Below are 14,070 nucleotides of genomic sequence, written 5' to 3' on the forward strand. Positions count from 1 at the left end.
AACTTGAGTTAAGGTTTAATTTTGTGCAGTACTCTGAGCTCAGGGAATCTTCTTTATTGGTTTCATTGTAAAGCATTTCTCAATAGGTGCCTTTTGAAGGGTTTTGAAGAAATTAAGAGTTTTGTAGAGAACCTTACGTGGACAAAATAATCCGAGCAGCGCAACTTTCTCTCTTACTCAGGGCTCCAGGCTGGAAATACAGTTGTGTTTTGGTCACCAGAGTAATTATGACGGGAGATCACAGACTCATTGTAGAATCCCAGACTGGTTTGGGTTGGAAGGGCCCTCAAAGCTCCTCCAGCTCCAACCCCTGCCACGGGCAGGGACACCTTCCACTAGAGCAGCTTGCTCCAAGCCCCTGTGTCCAACCTGGCCTTGAGCACTGCCAGGGGTGGGGAAGAGCTTCTGCCTAAGAGCTCATCTCAGTCTCCCCTCTGGCAGGTTAAAGCCATTCCCCTTGGCCTGTCCCTACAGGCCCTTGTCCAAAGCCCCTCTCCAGGTTTCTTGTAGACAAATTCATTCCCTGCAACTGAAGGTGTGGATGCTTTTAGAACCTGACCAGATATCTGTCAGTAAAACCATCCTCTTCCTCCCTGCAGCCTCCTGAATATGGATTTTGGGGAGTGGAAGGGTTGAACACCACAAGTGCAATAATAATAACAACCCAACACCGCCCCCTCTCTTCACACCCACCCCTTCCCAGCTGTCTAGCTCAGCACATTTCACACCATGCTTGCAAGGCCAGCATGATTACGAATTAGGGTTAGCACAAAACGGAGCTATTTGAGAATTCCGTAGTCTTTTGCTGTAATGTTGAGCCTTGAATATCTCCAAACCCGAACCTCACAAACGCATGGGGGCAGGGAGGTCGTGCTTTCAAAACCCAACTCGTTGCATCAGAGGAAGGGGTTTCTTAACCTTGTCTTTCAAACAGACAGAATCGGGTGTTGCCCCTTTGCACTTCTATTGTCATCCGTTAGGAATTTCTCCCTGCTGAGATCTGCAGCCCCTTCGGATGCTCCGTAGGTTGTTGGATGTTAAACCATACGATTCCTGGATTATTTTTGACCTTCATTCTTGGTGTCCTTGGAAAAGGACCTAACTGGTCATGACCACATTTGGAGGAGATTGGCACCTTGAATCCTGTGTTCAGCTCTGGGCCCCTCACTCCAAGAGAGACATTGAGGTGCCGGAGTGGGGCCAGAGAAGGGCAGTGGAGCTGGTGCAGGGCCTGGAGCACAAGTGTGATGGGGAAGGGCTGAGGGACCTGGGGGGTTCAGTGTGGAGAAGAGAAGGCTCAGGGGGGACCTGATGGCTCCCTCCAAGTGCCTGAGAGGAGGATGGAGCCAGGAGGGGCTGGGCTCTGCTCCCAGGGAACAAGGGATGGGACAAGAGGAAACGGCCTCAAGCTGCCCCAGGGCAGGTTTAGATGGAGCTGAGGAACAATTCCTTCCCTAGAGGGTGCTCAGGCATTGGAACAGGCTGCCCAGGGCAGGGCTGCGGTCACCGTCCCTGCAAGTGTTCACACAGCGTGGAGACGAGGCCCCAGTGCCATGGGTTAGGGGTGGCCTTGGCAGTGCTGGCATAAGGTTGGACTGGATGGGCTTAAAGGGCTTTTCCAACGTGGTTGATTCTGTGATTCTCTAAAATAAAAAGCTCTTTTATAGATCTTGGGCTGTGCAGGGGCTCTCAGAGGGAACATCTTTATTGAGGCAAAAGCAGTGCACTTAGTTCTCACTCTGATTTTAGCTTCAGTGTGGCTCACTCTAATTTAGTTACCCTTAGGCTAGAACGTGCTGCTTTTTAGGATTAATGGGAATGTAAGAGTGGGTGTGGATGCACGAAGGAAAGTGTGCCCTAAAGCTCCCAAAGATGAGCCTCCTGTGATAATGTGCTTGGATGTTGCACTGTCCTTGATCCTACTTGTAGGTGGTACGGGTGAGAGCTGCCAGTGGTTTCCTACGTAACAGTCACTTCAGCCTTGCTGTCTGTGGTTGGTAAGCTTTGTTTGGCCTCAGATATGGGCAGCTGGTTCCTACAGATGGGTTTTCATCTGTATACACAGTGATTTATAACTGTATGTATGGATCAGTGTCTTTGCTTTCAGGTGGCTTTCAAATGCCCTTACAGATGGGTAGGGTTTGATTACTGGCACAGGCTGCCCAAAGAGGTGGTGAATGCTCCATCCCTGGCAGTGTTCAAGGCCAGGTTGGACAGAGGGGCTTGGAGCAAGCTGCTCTAGTGGAAGGTGTCCCTGCCCGTGGCAGGGGTTGGAACTGGGTGAGCTTTAAGGTCCCTTCAACCCAAACCAGTCTGGGATACTATGATTACAGCAGTTGGTGATAAATTGAACAATCCAGTTCCAGGTCTGTAGTGTATAACCTCACGCTCTGTCCACTGTCCCCTTTGCTTCTGTTTGCAACTTCCCTTTCAAATGTAATATTTACTAAAACATTTCTTCAGGGACCTTTATTCCTCATGGCAATATTAAGAGGCAAAGAACAGATTCCATAGTTGCTATTTATAGGAGTAAGCTACATACCAGTCGCAGCCTCCCCGCTTGCTGCCCTGCTTTACAGGAGGTGTGAGAGCTGTGAATGCATCCTTCAGGATTTCAGCAAAGCCTTGATGCTTCACTTGCCTGTGCCAGAAAACCCCAGTGCATGTTAAGATGCAGGAACATCCCCTGGAGACAAGTCAGAGTTTCCCAAGAAATGCCAAGTGTGATGTCAAACCCAGTGTACAGGCAGAAGGAATCACGACGGTTGCCATCCTAGATAGAATCATGGCATGGTTTGGGTTGGAAAGGACCTTAAGGTCATCCAGTTTCAAACCCCTGCCATGGGCAGGGACACCTCACCCTAAACCATGTTGTCCAAGCTCTGTCCAGCCTGGCCTTGAACACTGCCAGGGATGGAGCATTCACCACTTCTGTGGGCACCCTCACAGTAAAGAACTTACCTTATCTCCAACCTGAACTTCCCCTGTTTCAGTTTGAACCCATCACCCCTTGTCCTATTGCTACAATCTACCTTATTTTTCCCAGGGAAAGCGGGGTGACGTGGCTTAATGGCTTTTCCTCTTCTTCCCCCTCCTTTGGGCACAACATGTGGGTGCAGGATTGTGGGACTGACACAGGCAAACGGTGCTTCCACTCGGAGCTCTTCCATCCCGCTCTGACTGTGCTCAGTGCAGCAGCTACAACTGTTGGGAACGCGCTGCACTCATGCTACTAAACCCCTAAAATTCAGCTTTTAATTTATGTGTCCTCCTATTTGGAGGGAACAGCTAATGTGATTCCATGTAATAAACCCACCGAGGTGGCTTCCTAAAGGTGCCATTTCCTTCGGATTCCTTTTTGTCATCCATAGATTGGATTTAGTGTAGGCTTGTGTCAGTGTGAGTCACTCGCAAGTGCCTCTTAATCCAATAAACCGGAGTGGTTTCTTAGGGAAATGCTATTTTCTGAGTTCTGTTTCTATGATGGCCTTGTTGAATCCCCGCTGACTCCACTGGAAACATCTCCATGGAAAGAAATAACTGGTGTAATTTCACGTGGTAAATGGACATCGCAGCGAGTCGCAGGGAGGAAAAATAGCCTGGGTAATTAGGGAATGTTGTAGATGGTCTCTGTGTCAGCATTAGTAGGTATTTAATAGCATCACTGTGCATCAAAAGACCCATCAGAGGGGTTGGTGCGGTTGGGTTGGGGTGGGTTTGCGTTGGTTTGTGTGGAGGGTGGAACAGCATTAGTGGTTTCACACTGAGGGTTTTTCCCTTCTATTGTTGTCACTGCCCTGCTTTGTGGTGGTGGCTGCATCACTCTGTGCCTTCATTTCCCACTCAGAACATACTCAGCTCCACTGAACACTAAAAATCACGGAATGGTTTGTGTTGAAAGGGACCTCAAAGCTCATCCAGTTCCAGCCCCTGCCGCAAGCAGGGATGCCTTCCGCTAGAGCAGCTTGCTCCAAGCCCCTGTGTCCAACCTGGCCTTGAACACTTCCAGATCCTAAAGAAATCCCAGATAAAACCATGATTTCAGCCTTTTCCTGCCTTACTCCTGCAGCAGCAGAAGGCAAAAGCTTTGCCATGGTTTGGAAGTTTTGCCTGCAATAATAAACCTAGCAAAGGGATGTTTTCCCAGCCTGAGGTAACAGTGCACTTCTGTACCAGAGCACAGGGAGGCTCTAAACACTCTTTAAGAGATGGCTGTTAAACCTGGCCCTGTTTTGAGCTCAGATGTGAAGATTTGTGTTCTACATGGGGAATTTCTAATGCTGAGGGCGGGGGGGAACCATACATATACTGGAGCAGTCAGAATTCAGTGTTTGTAACACATGCAGCGCTGCGGCTGCTGTAAGGCACCACAGTTTTCATCATCTTGTATCTACATGCATATACTGAGTTTCCAAATAGCTTCCTCCCCTCTGTCTCCACCATGGAATTTCATTGTGCGTGGTGTGAGGGATAAGCTGCTCAAACCCCCTCAGTTTCTGATGCCTGAAGACAGACACGAGTAGATGTTTTTACTGCTTGATGGCACACACTGGCACCGAGTCTGTGCAGGAAATGCTGCCTGAGCAACTGGGTCCTTCATGGAGGAGATTGTAATCCTTATGGTGTGATAGATAGATGCTCCATGGCATTTTGCAAAGGCAGTTCAAGACTGGGTGAGAGGCTTTGGCCAAGGGCCTGTAGGGACAGACCAAGGGGAATGGCTTTAACCTGCCAGAGAGGAGACTGAGATGAGCTCTTAGGCAGAAGCTCTTCCCTGTGAGGGTGCTGAGGCACTGGCACAGGGTGCCCAGAGAAGCTGTGGCTGCCCCATCCCTGGCAGTGTTCAAGGCCAGGTTGGACACAGGGGCTTGGAGCAAGCTGCTCTAGTGGAAGGGGTCCCTGCCTGTGGCAGGGGTTGGAACTGGAGGAGCTTTAAGGTCCCTTCCAGCCCAAACCCTTGTATGGGTCTGTAGGAGATGTGAGATCTGTTAGTGCTGGTTGCTTTATTGGTAGCAACTCCAGATCCTAAGTAATTGAGATTTCATCTAAGTTTACCCATAAGCATGTGATCTCTTGAGCAGATTCTCAAAGGAGTAAGAGGATACATGGAGACCTAAGGATTAACACAGCATCTAGAATAAAACCACAGCAGAAAGACAAAGCAGGGAGTGGTGCATCAGGTTCATACGTTAAATAAGTCATTTGTTAAGTAGAAACGAGGACAGACAGGTCAAAATTGACATAAAAGCTTATCAGATAGGACTTATATAAAATCCAGAGTACAAGTAGATGGACAACTGGCATTAACAGGCAACATGAGAAGACCTTATAAACACAGTGGAATTTAGGGGCAGTCACAGGATAATGCAGGTCTGCTCCTTAGCAAAGAGATATTAAAAACTAGGAGTTACCACACTGAATAAACTGCTGAGTGTAACTATTTAACTATGGGTACTTTGAAAGAACCAAACCCCTTTTGGATTTGCTGGGGGGTAATTTTGGCCATTAACAGCTCTCACTTGAAAAGGGAGTGTATTGTGATTTTTCCCACCTGAGAGCAGCGCAGACGTTGCCATTGTAAACCAGGGTGCATGGGCAGGCGAGCTGAGAGGTCAGGGCAGAGTGTACTCAAAGACTGACAGTTTATAAAGCAAGACTTTGTAAGTATTTAAATCAGTATATTTATGTTTATTGCAGTGGATTGATGCAGTTTGGGTAAGGCCAAATTGCTGTGTCTGACACAAACGGGCTGTGTAGCAAAAAGGCAGCACAATGTGGAGTGAAAGGCTGTGGTCTGTAACAAAGCTGCTGTTTCCTGGGGAAATCTGATTGCTAAAATGAGCTCTTATTTCCTTCAAAAGTTAAAATGAAGTTTTCTGTTCAAGTAGGAGCACAGAGAGAACTCTTTCAAAAGGAATGATTCTAAATGGGGAAGGGAAGGGCATAGAATCATAGAATAGTTTGGGTTGGAAAGGACCTTAAGATCACCAAGTTCCAACCCCCCTGCCATGGGCAGGGACACCCCACACTAAACCATGGCACCCAAGGCCTCGTCCAACCTGGCCTTGAACACTGCCAGGGATGGAGCATTCACAACCTCCCTGGGCAACCCATTCCAGTGCCTCACCACCCTCACAGGAAAGAATTTCCTCCTTGTATCTAATCTAAACTTCCCCTGTTTAAGTTTTAACCTGTTACCCCTTGTCCTGTCACTACAGTCCCTAATGAAGAGTCCCTCCCCACCATCCCTATAGGCCCCCTTCAGATACTGGAAGGCTGCTATGAGGTCTCTATGCAGCCTTCTCTTCCCCAGGCTGAACAGCCCCAACTTCCTCAGCCTGTCTTCATACAGGAGGTGCTCCAGTCCCTGATCATCCTCGTGGCCTCCTGTGGACTTGTTCCAACAGTTCCATGTCCTTTTTATGTTGAGGACACCAGAACTGCACACAATGCTCCAGGTGAGGTCTCACGAGAGCAGAGCAGAGGAGCAGGATCACCTCCTTCGACCTGCTGGTCACGCTCCTTTGGATGCAGGCCGGGATACGGTTGCTTTCTGGGCTGCGAGCGCACACTGAAGCCGGCTCATGTTCATTTTCTGATGGACCAGCACCACCAAGTCCTTCTCCACATGGATAGCTCTGGGTGCTGGGGTGTTGTAATTCATGCCCTGGCCATGGTTTCAGCCTGTGTTGGTAAGTGCTTGGCCGTCACCCAGAGATCAGCATGGAGCTGGGGCTGTTCCTGATGGTCAGCTGGGATGTGGCTGCCCTGTTTGGGGCTAGGAAAGCTTGTCTAACCCCATGGCTACCAGCTGTGGTGCTGGGGCTGATCTCTGAGCCAGAGGACATTCCCTAACGTGGAGTCACTGAGTCATAGGGTCACAGAATGGTTTGGGTTGGAAGCGACTGTAAAGCTCATCCAGCTCCAGCCCCCTGCCATGGGCAGGGACACCTTCCACTAGATGGGTTTCAGGGCTCAAGTGCACACTGAAGATGGGTCATGGAGAGCTTCTCATCAACCAGTACCCCAAAGTCCTTCTCCTCTGGCCTGAGCAGTCAGAGCTGAGCAGTGTTTGGGGAGGCAGTAATCATTGCATTGATGGGGTATTTGGGAACATCAGTTGGACTCAGCTGGGTCCTCATTGTAATTTATCTGGGTGAGTACAATAGAGGGAAGAAGCTCATGGTAGGTGAGTGGAACCCATATAACAAATCTTCTGTACAGGGCTGCAGTCTGTAAGCATTTAGGGCTCTTTATCACCTACAAGTGAGTGCTGAGCTGTTCTGACAGAGCATGCTGTGCATTTCTGTGTCTATGGATCATAGGCTGGGATTTCTCACTCTGCTCCCTTGGCCAAATGTGCTGCTATCAAATCAGCAGTTACCTTTTGCCAGGGCTAAATACTCCTAGAATGAAACATGTTAGTAGGTCATTTTAACAGCAGCGACAGAATTACAACCCTTTCCAAAGGCTTCATGCAAACCTGATGTTCCATAAACGCTCCGTACTCAAATGGAAGGATATATTTTCTTCTGAGGGCAGTTTCTGTGCCATTTTATGGGAAGGATTCATTTCTGACTGTTTATCAAGCATGGAGAGCAGTGTGGGAGCAGGAAGAGGATTGGGGGAGAGAAAAAGTAGTAGCAGAAGATGTTCTAGTAGTTAAGTACTACTTCTCTTGTAGGAGAATTGTTTCCAGGACAACAAGGTTGATGAGGGAGTTACAAAGTGAGTACGAGTTTCCTTCCCTCTCCCTTTATTTGTTAATAATCTGGAAGGTAGAAAGACCTCTCTTTGTACTTGAGTTGTGTTACATCAGTTTATTTTTAGTCTATACTAGGTGGTTGTTAGCTATTTATTCCTGAATATACCTGGTATACATAGGAGTAAATATATATGAGATAGTATATATAGGATCATAGAATTGTTAGGGTTAGAAAGGACCTTAAGATCATCTAGTTCCAATATATAGAGAGAATGGGTATATTAGGAGTAAATACATACATGAATCCATGCATATCTGGTGTGCAAGACATCCTGTTTGTATTGGGCTCTGTTAAGATCTCATGGTATCTAAGCAAATCACTGTTTGGACTATTAACAGCTCTGGGGTTTTGGCTTTTCCTGTTTCAAAGCAACAGAACAACAGGTTAGGGCTTTAAGTTTCAGGCTCATCGCACTGGTGGGATGTGAGTTTCTTCCAACTCAGAGCAGCTTCCAGTGTCTGAAGGGAGGGCTGCAAGGATGCTGCAGAGGGACTCTGCGTCAGGGGCTGTAGTGATAGGACAAGGGGTGATGGGTTCAAACTGAAACAGGGGAAGTTCAGGTTGGATACAAGGCAGCAGCTCTTCCCTGTGAGGGTGCTGAGGCGCTGGCACAGGGTGCCCAGAGAAGCTGTGGCTGCCCCATCCCTGGCAGTGTTCAAGGCCAGGTTGGACACAGGGGCTTGGAGCAAGCTGCTCTAGTGGAAGGTGTCCCTGCCCGTGGCAGGATTGGAACTGGTTGAGCTTTAAGGTCCCTTCCAACCCAGAGCAGGCTGGGATTCTATGAACTGTTTGCACAGAATCTCTCCCCTGTTGCTATAATGTATATGTTTTGTCTATACTAATGATGTGCTGTCCTGCAAATGAGTTTGCAATAAATGAAAGGAGGTTATTTTCCCCTAGAGCATATTGAGCTGTAGGACTCCATTGTGCGATCTATTTCCAACCGGAGTTTGGGATTTGGAATCAGAAGCTACTGAATTCGGTGGCGTTGCCAATTTGGAAGGGGCATAGCTAGCAGAAGATCACACCCTGCTCCAAAATATGTTGATCTATTTAAAATCTGGAGGAGTATGAGGAAACGTGGACTTGTGTGGTTTTCCTTTGTATAGTTGATGGCACTCTTGAGTTTAATTCCTTCCTGGATTGTTATTTTCTTCCTTCACAACAGCGTTTTGAGAGGAGAAATGTCATTTTTTCAACCCACAACTATGGGCTGTGCATTTTAGAGGCGAGCTTCACAAAAGCGGTGGTCAGGTCATTAGTGACAAGCGCGCTTCATAAAGCTCTATTGTTGTTCTGGGAAATTAAATAGCTTGGAGGTTAACGGTGTCCCTGTTACAGGAGTTGGATGATTTCATGCCCCCAAATGATGTATGTGTTGATTTCATATTGAGGTGGCAGAACTTGGGTTGGTTGAGATGAAGAAAACACTTCTCATGCACTTGGCCTTTTCATGCAAGTGCAAGGTCCTGCACATGGACTGGGACAATCCCAAGCACAAATACAGGCTGCCCATGGCAGGGGGTTGGAACTGGATGACCTTGAGGTCCTTTCCAACCCAAACCATTCTGTGATTCTGTGGATGGAGCAGCCTGAGCAGAAGGACTTGGGGGTGTTGGTTGATGAGAAGCTCCCCACGAACCGGCTTCAGTGTGCGCTTGAGCCCAGAGCCCCCATGTGCTGGGCTGCACCCCCAGAGCGTGAGCAGCAGCTCAGGGAGGGGATCCTGCCCCTCTGCTGTGCTCTGGGGAGACCCCCCCTGCAGTCCTGATCCAGCTCTGGGGCAGCAGCACAAGAGGGACGTGGAGCTGTTGGAGCGAGTGCAGAGGAGGCCAGGGAGATGCTGCGAGGGCTGGAGCAGCTCTGCTCTGGAGCCAGGCTGAGAGAGCTGGGCTGGGTCAGCCTGGAGAAGAGAAGGCTCCTGAAGGGGAGACCTGAGAGCAGCTCCAGTGCCTAAAGGGGCTGCAGGAAAGCTGGAGAGGGGCTTGGGACAAGGGCCTGTAGGGACAAGGGCCTGTAGGGCCAGGCCAAGGGGAATGGCTTTAACCTGCCAGAGGGGAGACTGAGATGAGCTCTTAGGCAGAAGCTCTTCCCTGTGAGGGTGCTGAGGCGCTGGCACAGGGTGCCCAGAGAAGCTGTGGCTGCCCCATCCCTGGCAGTGTTCAAGGCCAGGTTGGACACAGGGGCTTGGAGCAAGCTGCTCTAGTGGAAGGTGTCCCTGCCCGTGGCAGGGGTTGGAACTGGCTGAGCTTTAAGGTCCCTTCCAACCCAAACCAGTCTGGGGTACACCTGTATGAGTGTTGTTTGGCAAATTAGTGAGATGCTCTCTTTCCTAGGAAAAAAAACTGTGACCTGGCATGAAAACTCAGGCGCTCAGGTGACGCTGTTGATTACTGCCCCATCTCCATTTCCCATGGCTCCCTACCTTGCTGGGAAGTTAAGCAGTTTTTCAAATCCATGTCAGCACTTACTTGTTGCTCTGTTACCCCTCCTGTCTGCAAGCAGTAGCCAGAGGCTGGATTCCTTTTGAGCGTCCTCCTCTTTCTATCTCTTCTTTCCTTGGGAAGTGATTGTCTCAGAACAAGAACAGTGCTAACCTTGAGGGAGGAGAGGTCTCTGCACTTCATTTTCCAGTACATCCCCTTTTAGTTATTCCATTCTCTGGCACATACCAGTTCTTTATGGAGGTTTGTGTAGTTCTTCCAGGTCGCTGCTTGGCATAGAAACGGAATGAGGAAGTTTCTCTGTGTCTGCTAAAGGTTTACTAATTATGTGGCTAAATAGAGAATGTAGCTTTAGAGCATTCTTTTCAAGGACAATGCTCTCATAACTCTACTGAGATTCTTGGGTTTGTGTTTTTGGTTGCTTGCTTTTCTTGTTTTAACCTTCAAAATGCTTTATCAAACACAAGTGAGTTCCCATAAGATACACATATACTCTCTTTGTTCTTACAGATTTGAACCCAAAGTGCAGAGCAGGACATAATGACCAACCTATTCATATTAAACAACATATCATAGGGTGTCTGAAGCCTTCTTTAGCATCTGTGGCTCCAGACGCAAGGACATCACCTTTCTGAAGTAGATGCTGAAGGCCAACAAGGAGCAGACGCAGAGTCTGACAAGGCACTGTGTTGTTATCTTTGAGCAATTAAATCCTTCTTTACATTGCTTCACTTTTCTCTGTGGCTATAAGGAATTTCTTTGGGAAAGTCTGCAATAGGCTTGGGAAGTTAGTTCTAGTCCTGCAGTGTTACACTGAAATCAGGTGGCAGTGTCCACAGTCCATCTTGGTAGAGCAATTCCACGTAACAGATATAGTCTGGCAGTCAAAATCAGCGAAACAAAAATCATGGAATCACAGAATGGTTTGGGTTGGAAAGGACCTTCAGATCATCCAGTTCCAACCCCCTGCCACAGGCAGGGACACCTCACGCTAGTCCATGTCACCCGGGGCTCTGTCCAGCCTGCCCTTGAACGCTGCCAGGGATGGAGCATATATGAATGATGGGGAGTATTTTCCAGTGCTATCTGAAAGCAAGCAGTAAACTTGTAGCATTAATTACCAATATAATGACAGACTTCAAGCAGATAGTTCTTGTAACAGAATTTGTCTTCTCTGTCTTGTTGCAGGAGGAGAAACAGCGACTGAGTTGTACAACCAGGACAATCCGAAATGCAAGTCAAAGACAGCTCATTCTTCTCTTCTGTAAGACTATGGGCCAAGTCTTCTGTAAGACAATCATTTAATTCAAAGGACAAATAGTTTTGTCATTACTTGGGCTGTGAGTGGAGCATGTGCAGTTCATAGAGCTGTTCTGAGTTCCCTGGTTCCAAGCCATGTGGTTCAGGGTGAGTTGCATTGGGTAGATACTGTCTTTCCCATTCTCATCTCTGTGTCAACCATAAAGTAGTTCAAGACAAGTGTCATGTGGTTGCTTTATTACTGTTATTATAGCAGTGATGGGCCAAGGATGTGGAGAGGGGAGGTTTGCAGGGAAAGGCTTTATCTCTTAGACTGGTTCTGGTAACATTTGGAGAGTCAGACCAATCTGCAAGGATGCACAAAGGGCTGGAAAGGGGTTCTGGGCTCCAAAGCTTGTTGGTATTTGCCATAGCATCTGTTGGTGTAAGAAAAGCTTTAACCTTACTTTAAGGCTGCTGTATTTCTGGCTGAGTGTTTTCAGATGTATCAAAGCCATTTACTTGAGAGTTCTGTGTGCGTTGATGGTTTAGTGCAGGAGGGTTTTCCACTTTGGTCAAGAAAGCAGGATGTTTCTCAGTAGTATTTTAGATAACAAGGCTTGCTGATTCACTTGTAATAGACAAAGGCAAAGATGGATGCTTTTAGCTATCTTGAACCTGCACTATGTGATAGCAACATCTATATTGCAATCCTAATAACCAGACCTCAGGTTATTCTGAGCTTGGTTTCACACTGGCTAGCAAGTGAACTCATTAAAAGCTTGTGTGAGCCTTTCTGTGTACTGTTGACTCAACTTTAAAGTATCTGTAAGGCTGCAGAATGTGTCTCAGCTTGCTGAAGGATGAGGATGTGTTTCACACCGAGGTTTGGAAAGTATTGATGGCTCCAGTTCATCAAACAGCTTTTCGTGCTGCTTTATATATTGTTTTCCTGTGACTTTACATTTGTACCTGTGTCTCTTTCTTGGTCTGAAAAGAGTAAGTAAGCCTACAGGCTTGCTTTTTATAGGCACTTTCTATTTAGAAAGTGGTAGAACATGTGTCAGACATATGCAATTCCTTTAGCATCATGTTTTCCGTACTGATTTAATAGCTATTGAGTCTCCTCACATATTCTTGTTTCCAAGACCTGTTTTATGGTAATAAATCTTCTCGTCTGTAAAATTCCTGAAATGATTCAGTAGGATGATTGTTTCCGTAGCACATTCCCTCAGAGATCAGAGTTAGAAATAGAAAAGTCCTTCATGAGGTCAGCTTCTTCCCTGCAAGGCTTGTAGTCAGTGCTGGAAGTGATAATGCAGTTGCCAACGTTTGTTCTGGAGAACTCCCATTGTTCGGTGCTCCCTAATGTCCTGCTCCCTCTCTTGGTAACGTACAGTCAGTTTTCTGTTGGAGTGTCGTGTCAAACTACATTGAGAAGTGCTTCGTCAAGGTGGAGAAGAGAAATTGTGATGGGATGTAAGAGTGCAGAGGAGGCCACGGAGATGCTGCGAGGGCTGGAGCAGCTCTGCTCTGGAGCCAGGCTGAGAGAGCTGGGCTGGGTCAGCCTGGAGAAGAGAAGGCTCCTGAAGGGGAGACCTTAGAGCACCTCCAGTGCCTAAAGGGGCTGCAGGAAAGCTGGAGAGGGGCTTTGGACAGGGGCCTGTAGGGTCAGGCCAAGGGGAATGGCTTTAACCTGCCAGAGGGGAGACTGAGATGAGCTCTTAGGCAGAAGCTCTTCCCTGTGCGGGTGCTGAGGCGCTGGCCCAGGGTGCCCAGAGAAGCTGTGGCTGCCCCATCCCTGGCAGTGTTGAAGGCCAGGTTGGAGACAGGGGCTTGGAGCAAGCTGCTCTAGTGGAAGGTGTCCCTGCCTGTGGCGGGCGTTGGAGCTGGAGGAGCTTTAAGATCCCTGCCAACCCAGAGCAGGCTGGGGTCTGTCTCAAAATTCCTATTGAAAACATTAATCAAATTGCCCAAGACTTTCTTCCTTTCCCTCTCCATTTGCACTGGAGGCTGGCAGATGATGTGCTCTGCACAGTAGGCTTTTTGGCATAAATGCTGATACGGTAAGAAAAGATTCCTCCAGGATAGTTGTTAGCACCTTCCTTCTATATATACTGAGCACCATTCATAGCTGTTGGTTTCTCCTGATGGATGTAAACCTCAGCAACACTGTGGGGTCTGTTGTGTTGCCAGCTTGTCTCCCGTGGGTTGTCATCAGAGGAAAACGGGGAGCTGCAGGAACAACTGCAGGACAAAACCAAAGTGAGTGGTGCAGTCCTCGAGGTGGACTGGAACTGAATGCCTCGTCAGGCATGCAAGGACTGAGTCGTGATGCTTGCTCTGTCTGTCTCTGGAGGGTGGCCACACGTGGTGCAACCCATGTGGCTTTCTGGCAACTGGAGAAGGCTGTTAAAAGTAGGCATTGCTTACTGGGAGCAGCTAAGAAAGGAATTCTGCCAAGAGCCCATAGGGAGCTCTGTGTATTGCGTTTCCAAGGCAATCCATTAGGTTGTTCATCTGGAACATCATGTGTGCAAAGAGAAGGGAGAGGTGTTTATGCCAAACCTTTGCACAGCTGGAGCTCCAGGTAAAAACCAGCAGCTTTAGACCAGGGGACA

At 48.1% G+C, this 14,070-nt stretch overlaps 1 long non-coding RNA gene across 8 annotated transcripts in view; it reads left to right on the forward strand.

Moving 5' to 3' along the window:
• Positions 1 to 14,070, forward strand: part of LOC130601459 (uncharacterized) — an 86,345-nt gene that overhangs the window by 19,470 nt on the left and 52,805 nt on the right. For all 8 annotated transcript variants that reach the window (XR_008972678.1, XR_008972675.1, XR_008972688.1 and 5 more), the window contains one exon: positions 11,399 to 11,447. This is a non-coding gene — a long non-coding RNA (uncharacterized LOC130601459). The remainder of the gene's footprint in view (positions 1 to 11,398; positions 11,448 to 14,070) is intronic.

The sequence above is a fragment of the Pezoporus wallicus genome, unplaced genomic scaffold, assembly GCF_028554395.1.
Source record: "Pezoporus wallicus isolate ANWC-B61680 ecotype Strahan unplaced genomic scaffold, APGP_CSIRO_Pwel_v1 contig_8817, whole genome shotgun sequence".
NCBI classification, from domain to species: domain Eukaryota; kingdom Metazoa; phylum Chordata; class Aves; order Psittaciformes; family Psittacidae; genus Pezoporus; species Pezoporus wallicus.